The 6,402-nt window shown below is 31.4% G+C and overlaps 1 protein-coding gene across 35 annotated transcripts in view; it reads right to left on the bottom strand.

Moving 5' to 3' along the window:
• Positions 1-6,402, bottom strand: part of LOC106877320 (oxidation resistance protein 1) — a 365,865-nt gene that overhangs the window by 95,966 nt on the left and 263,497 nt on the right. For 4 of the 35 annotated variants that reach the window (XM_089342200.1, XM_089342202.1, XM_089342204.1 and 1 more), the window contains exon 1: positions 5,108-5,566. The exons of 30 other annotated variants lie outside the window; for them this stretch is intronic. The gene's annotated coding sequence lies outside the window, so the exon portion shown is untranslated. Of the gene's footprint in view, positions 1-5,107; positions 5,567-6,402 lie in introns of those variants that run through there. One more of the 35 variants, XM_089342199.1, reaches the window with a different exon arrangement.

Raw genomic sequence — 6,402 nt, 5'->3', positions numbered from 1 at the left:
AGTGTGTGCATGCACATACACACACACATGTGTATTCATAAATGCTGTGTTGCTGATAATGTAACTTGAGGAGTCTCTGATTCTAGGTTCGATACCCATGCACACCCTATATCACACTCTATATCACAACTTCCGTGTGTTGACCAATGTCCCATGAATGGAAACTGAGTGATGGAGATGGAACCTCATTGACGTGTGTGGGTGTGTAGATATATATATACACACACAAACATACACATGCACCACACACATACACATATATATATATTTACATGAAGTTGAATATATGGCTGATCATAGAGTGACCAATGAGTTTGTATCCATGAAGTGCTTAGCTTTATAGACAACTTGTTAGGCTCCAAAGGCCATGGGCATATAACCTCTCTTCAAACTGGAGGTAGAAAACCATTGTGGTTAGTTAATTTTAAAACAATAGAATACACACACAAACACACACGCACACACATATCCATGTATATATATATATATATATTCAGTGTATACATACATATATATACATATAAATACATATATACATATTATGCACATACATATTCTATACATACATACAGATATATATATATATATATATATATATATATATATATATATATATATATTATATAGGTACGTACATATATGAGCGTGTGTGTGTGTGTGTGTTCATGTGTACATTAATCTGAATAAATATGTGTTTTATGTATGTTGCTGACAATTTTTTTTTTATTTTCCTTTTTAGTCAATTAGCAATTCCTGTTAACGAACCTAATTTTATACTGCCTGATTATTTACCTGTATATATGATATTATATATATAATATATATATATATATATATATATATATATGGGAGAATATACAAATAATAACAACAGACAAGGACAGGTGGTGTAAATAACAAAAGTATATATTAGTATGACGCTCGGGAATACGGAAAGTCTTTGACGTTTCGAGCTACGCTCTTCAACAGAAAGAATACGGAGACAAGGAGAAAAACACGGAGAAAAATAATTGAATAGTGTTCAGTCAACGGTCAATCATATGTACACATATCTATAAGATATATCACACACACACACACAAATATATATACATACATGAAATACCATACATTACACACACACACATGCACACTCGTGTATATCAAAGCTAGAAGTATAGGGTAGGAGCAATGTAGAGGAACTTTCTAAAAGTTTTCCCAGACTGGTAGGATTAGTACAACTTATGCATATCCTGAGAGTCTTGAAGTATTTAAAGACTAAAATTAAATGAATGTCTAATCTAGCTTTCTCTCTTTTTCTATGTATATATATATATATATATATATATATATATATATATATATATATATATATATACATATATATATATATATATATACATATATATATATATATACACACACGTGTCTGTGTGTGTATGCAGATAAAAAAAATCTATCCATTGTGTAGAATATATAATTGTAAGTCATCACCAACATCACACATAAATATATATATATACATATATATATATATATATATAATTGTGTATTTCTTCTATCTTAATGAATAAAAATTCTTCTGATAGAATAAATGGGTTAATAGAAACCAATGTAGCAAAGAACACAAAATAACTGTGGTTAGCTCCTGTTTTTAAGGCAGGAACTCCTTGAAATTTTGGGTATTTGAGTATATTTAAGAATTGGAGAAAACGCATGTTATAATTGCATACTTTATTCCTACATATGTTAAAGTATGCAATTATAACATGCGTTTTCTCCAATCCTTAAATTCTTAAATATACATATATATATATATATATATATATATATATATATATATATATATATATATATATATATATATGTATGTATGTATGTATGTATATATATATATATATATATATATATGTATGTATGTATGTATGTATGTATGTATGTATATATATATATATATATACATATGTATGTATGTATGTATGTATGTATGTATATATATATATATATATATATATATGTATGTATCGTCGTCATTTAACGACGTCCGCTTTCCATGCTAGCATGGAAAGCGGACGTTAAACGACAACGATACATATGTATGTATGTATGTATGTATATGTAAAATAAATTAAAAAAAGTTATACAGTAAACAACTAAGAAGCACTTAGAGTCCTCTACATTGTTGTTAGGTCTGCTAGAAAGAGCAACCAAATCTCCCTCAAATCCTGTACTATTTCACTTAAGAAAGTAAGGAAAGGCATGTTGCAGAATGTAATCCAAGATACACTATGCATATAGAGAAAAGATATGGTGTAAACAGGTGCCCTTGTACGTTGGTCAGCTAAATGAAGGTTGACCTGGGAGTAAACATGAAGAACAACAGAGGATGAATAGATGGGTGGACAGGATTAGCTCTAAGGGGCAATTAAAAGGAGAAAGAAGAAGACAAAGAAGAAGAGAGCAAAATATTCTCCCATGGTTGGATAGTTGTCGTTTTAGGCTTAGAGACAGGGTTGTTATGGTTTCACAGAATAGATCTGCTCTCTAGTCCTCACTAAATGAAGGAGTTAAAAATAGGTGTGTGTGTGTGTTAATCTGAATAAATATGCATTTTATGTATGTTTCTGACAATTTTTTTTTTTTCAATTCAGTCAATTAGCAATTCCTGTTAACTAACCTAATTTTATACTGTAGTAATTCCAGTATACATGTATACACTGATACATGCACATGTATGTGTGTGTATGTATGCATGGATAGATAGACAGATAGATAGAGATGGTGACAGTTGTGTGTGCATGTATATGTATATATATATATATATATTTCAAGTAGTAACTCTATAGAAAAGTAATAGTAGTTACCACCTCAATGTGGTTGCTCCCATTGATCTGTACAGGACAACCACGTTTACAAGGTGACAACTATGAATTGTATATATATATATATATATATATGTGTGTGTATATATATATATATATATATATATATATATATATATATATATATATATATATATATATATATATATATAGAGAGAGAGAGAGAGAGAGAGAGAGAGATGTGTGTATGTTGATTTTCTTATCGGTTTCTGCTGCTTGCTTTTTGTTTGTCTTGTCAATTGAGACACCTACATGCTTAGGAATAAGAGTGGAAAGAAGTTTTTAGTCTGTTGACAGAGCTTAACAGTGAGTTGTCCACTCAGTTTTGGTAGCCAATGACCAGTCTGTCAAGTGCAATTAATATCCCCGTCAGTTTTCTATGAAACGGACATGTATCTGGGGCACATTGGCAATAGTTATCTTGGGCTGAGCTAGGGGCTAGAATTAACTCTAAGGAGCAATTAATAGAAGAAAAAAGAAAACAAAGAAGAAGAGAGCAAAATATTCTCCCATGGTTGGATAGTTGTTGTTTACAACATAGAAATGGAGTTGTATATTCCTCATTAAAATCTTTAGGAAAACAAATGATGACAGGTGTGTGTGTGTGTGTGTGTGTGTTAGTCTCAATAATTATATGCAGGTATTCTTCTGACAATATTTTTTTGTTTTCAATTAGTTACTAGTTTTAATTAACTGACCTAATTTTATATTGCAACATCAATGTACCTGTATGTATGTACATATTGATTTTTTTTTCCCCAATCAATTTCTGTTACCTGTTTAAGTATTCTACTTTATAATCAGGTGAGAGGGTTCAATGCTCAGTTCGATTTTAAAATCCAGTCAGTTTTCTATTTAATAAGTTTACCTAATGAATATTGGTAATACTTTTTTGGGGAGGCTTACCTGGGGTTAAACAACAACAGAGGATGAATAGATGGGTGGACAGAATTAACTCGAAGGAGCAATTAAAAGAAGAAAGAAGAAGACAAAGAAGAAGAGAGCAAAATATTCTCCCATGGTTGGATAGTTGTCGTTTTCGGCTTAGAGATGGGTTTGGGTTAAGGTTTCACAGAACAAGTCTGCTCTCTACTCTTCAGTAAAAACCGAATGACAACAAATGATAAAGGAGTTTAAAATAAATGTGTGTGTGTGTGCATGTGTGTATGTGTGAGAGAGTGTGAGTGTGTGTGTGTGTGTGTGTGTGTGTGTGTGTGTGTGTGTGTGTGTTTATCTCTTAAAACTCCACTTCCATATGCCACAGTAATTGATGTATTAACTTATTAGAAAAAAAAAAGAGGGATAATGTATAAAAGATTAATTAATTAGTAAGATGATGATGATGATGATGCCGAGGCAAGAGGTGTTATATGATGAATGCAGGAGAAATGTATATATCTCAGAAATCAGAATCAGCTTTCTACATGAAGTGTTAAAAAAACATGAATAACAAGAACACTAACATCAACAATACAACAAAAATAAAAAGAGAAACACGAACATGACCACATACAAATTCATGTTGTAGAAATTATTGAATCCTAATTTCTTCAATTACTTTTTCTCTACTTTCTTTTTTTTTTAAGGTTTTACAAAAACAGAAGGTAAGGCATGGCCAGTCTAGTTATAACACCCAAATAGGTAAGATGTGACAAGTCTTAGATTTGTCTTAGGTAGAATATGTCTAGTCTTATATGAGCTGATAGAAAGAGCTGGATACAAAAAATGTGACTAGTCTTAGTGAGATCTGATTAGTTAAGATCTGCCCAGTTTTAGATAAACAGAGTGAAATCTGAATAAGATATGACTAGTCTTAAATAAGCTGATAGAGAGACCTTGAGACCTGAATATGTATGATATGACTAGTCTTAGTAAAAGCTGAATAGGTAAGATCTTACTCGTCTTAGATTAGTGGCAGTAAGATTTGAATGGGGATGGTACAACTAACTTTAAGCTGATAGTAAGACCTTAAGACTTGAGAAGTTACTATAATGACCAGTCTCAGTAAGATCTGAATAGGAAAAATCTGACTGGTCTTTAAAAATTAGCTGACAGTAAAATCTGAATAGATAAGATATAATTAATCTCAAATTAGCTAAATAGATATGATATGACTGGTCTTAAATTAATCAAAGTAAGACTTGAATGTAAATTAAAAGACTTAAAAATTTTCAGTTTAAAACAATAATGACAATAAGAAGAAGAAAAAGAAGTTGAAGAAGAATATTAAGAGAATTTCTTCTTACATGGACATTTTAACTCTTAGAGTCAGCAGCTGAAAGATAATTAAATCTGATGATATTGCAGAAGTCTTTCTTTTGAGTGACACTGTTCAACGAAGGACAGCAGTTTTAAACCCAGAGGTTGAAACAAGAATCTAGTCTACACCACACAGAAACTAAAACTGTTCGGTGCTGTACTGAACCGATGTAAGCTCCAGTAATAATGAACACAGACTGTAGCTTTTGATAAGGTAAACTCTAGAGCCAGGAGGGGAGGTTTGACAATACTAGTAGTCACAACAGTGGAAAGAACAGCAGTGGCAGTGGTGTAACTGGTAGTGGTAGTAGAGGCAGAAGTGTTCAAACTGATAATGAAAGTTTTGAAACAGTTCAAATTGGGAAACGAGGTCCCAGTGAGTGAGTGAGTGAGTGACTGGAGTATATTGGGGTGAGTGTGAATGTATGCATAAAATAATGGTGTATATTATTTTTATGAGTGCATTTTAAATATATATAAATTTATTTTGTGTGTGTGTGTGTGTGTGTGTATGAGGAGAGAGAGAGAAAGTAAGAGGTGAGTGTGTGCATATGGTTTTTGAATTTTGGCCTATTATTTTTCCTGAAATAAATTTTTAGTCAATGCTGACCAACAACAACAACAACAACAACAATAATAATAATGATAATAATGGAATTTAAGATATTTGTGCAAATAAAACAACAACAAAAATACTGCAAAAACAAGGATGGTTCAGGTGAAGGTTTTTAAAAAAGCCAGAGTTTGAATCGACAGAATAACAACTAAAGAAATATTTGTTCAAATACTGGAAATGAAACACTCTTCATCCGTTACATATATATATATACATACATATGAGTGTGTGTGTCTATGTATGCATGTATTTAGTTATCTACTTGTCTGTCTGTCCCTCTCTCTCTCTATATATAGGCACATGGGCATATGTAAGTGTGTGTGTGTGTGTGTGCAACCGTATAAACATGCACAAGTTTTACTCAGTGTGTATAATGAGAATGATAAAGAAGAAATACAGAATACAAAAAAAAAAAAAAAACGAACAAAATTGCTGACTAAAAACTTTGCAACTTTAGTGCATGTGTGTGTGTGTGTGTATTATGTTAGCAAATACATAAAACTGGAAATAAACTCTTTCACAACAACAAAGCAAACATCAATTGAGTAAAAGGATGAAACAGTAAAGAACTCAATACATATGAGGAAGTGCAAAAATATATTCAACTATTATGACTGAAGGAATAATAGAGAGAAGCAAGCGGGAGGGGAAACTGGGTGGGAATTA

This window comes from Octopus bimaculoides, chromosome 25, assembly GCF_046866305.1.
Source record: "Octopus bimaculoides isolate indiv1 chromosome 25, ASM4686630v1, whole genome shotgun sequence".
In the NCBI taxonomy this organism is placed as follows: Eukaryota; Metazoa; Mollusca; class Cephalopoda; order Octopoda; family Octopodidae; genus Octopus; species Octopus bimaculoides.
The sequence above is the reverse complement of the archived record's forward strand: the minus strand, read 5'-3'. Positions and strand labels throughout refer to the sequence as shown.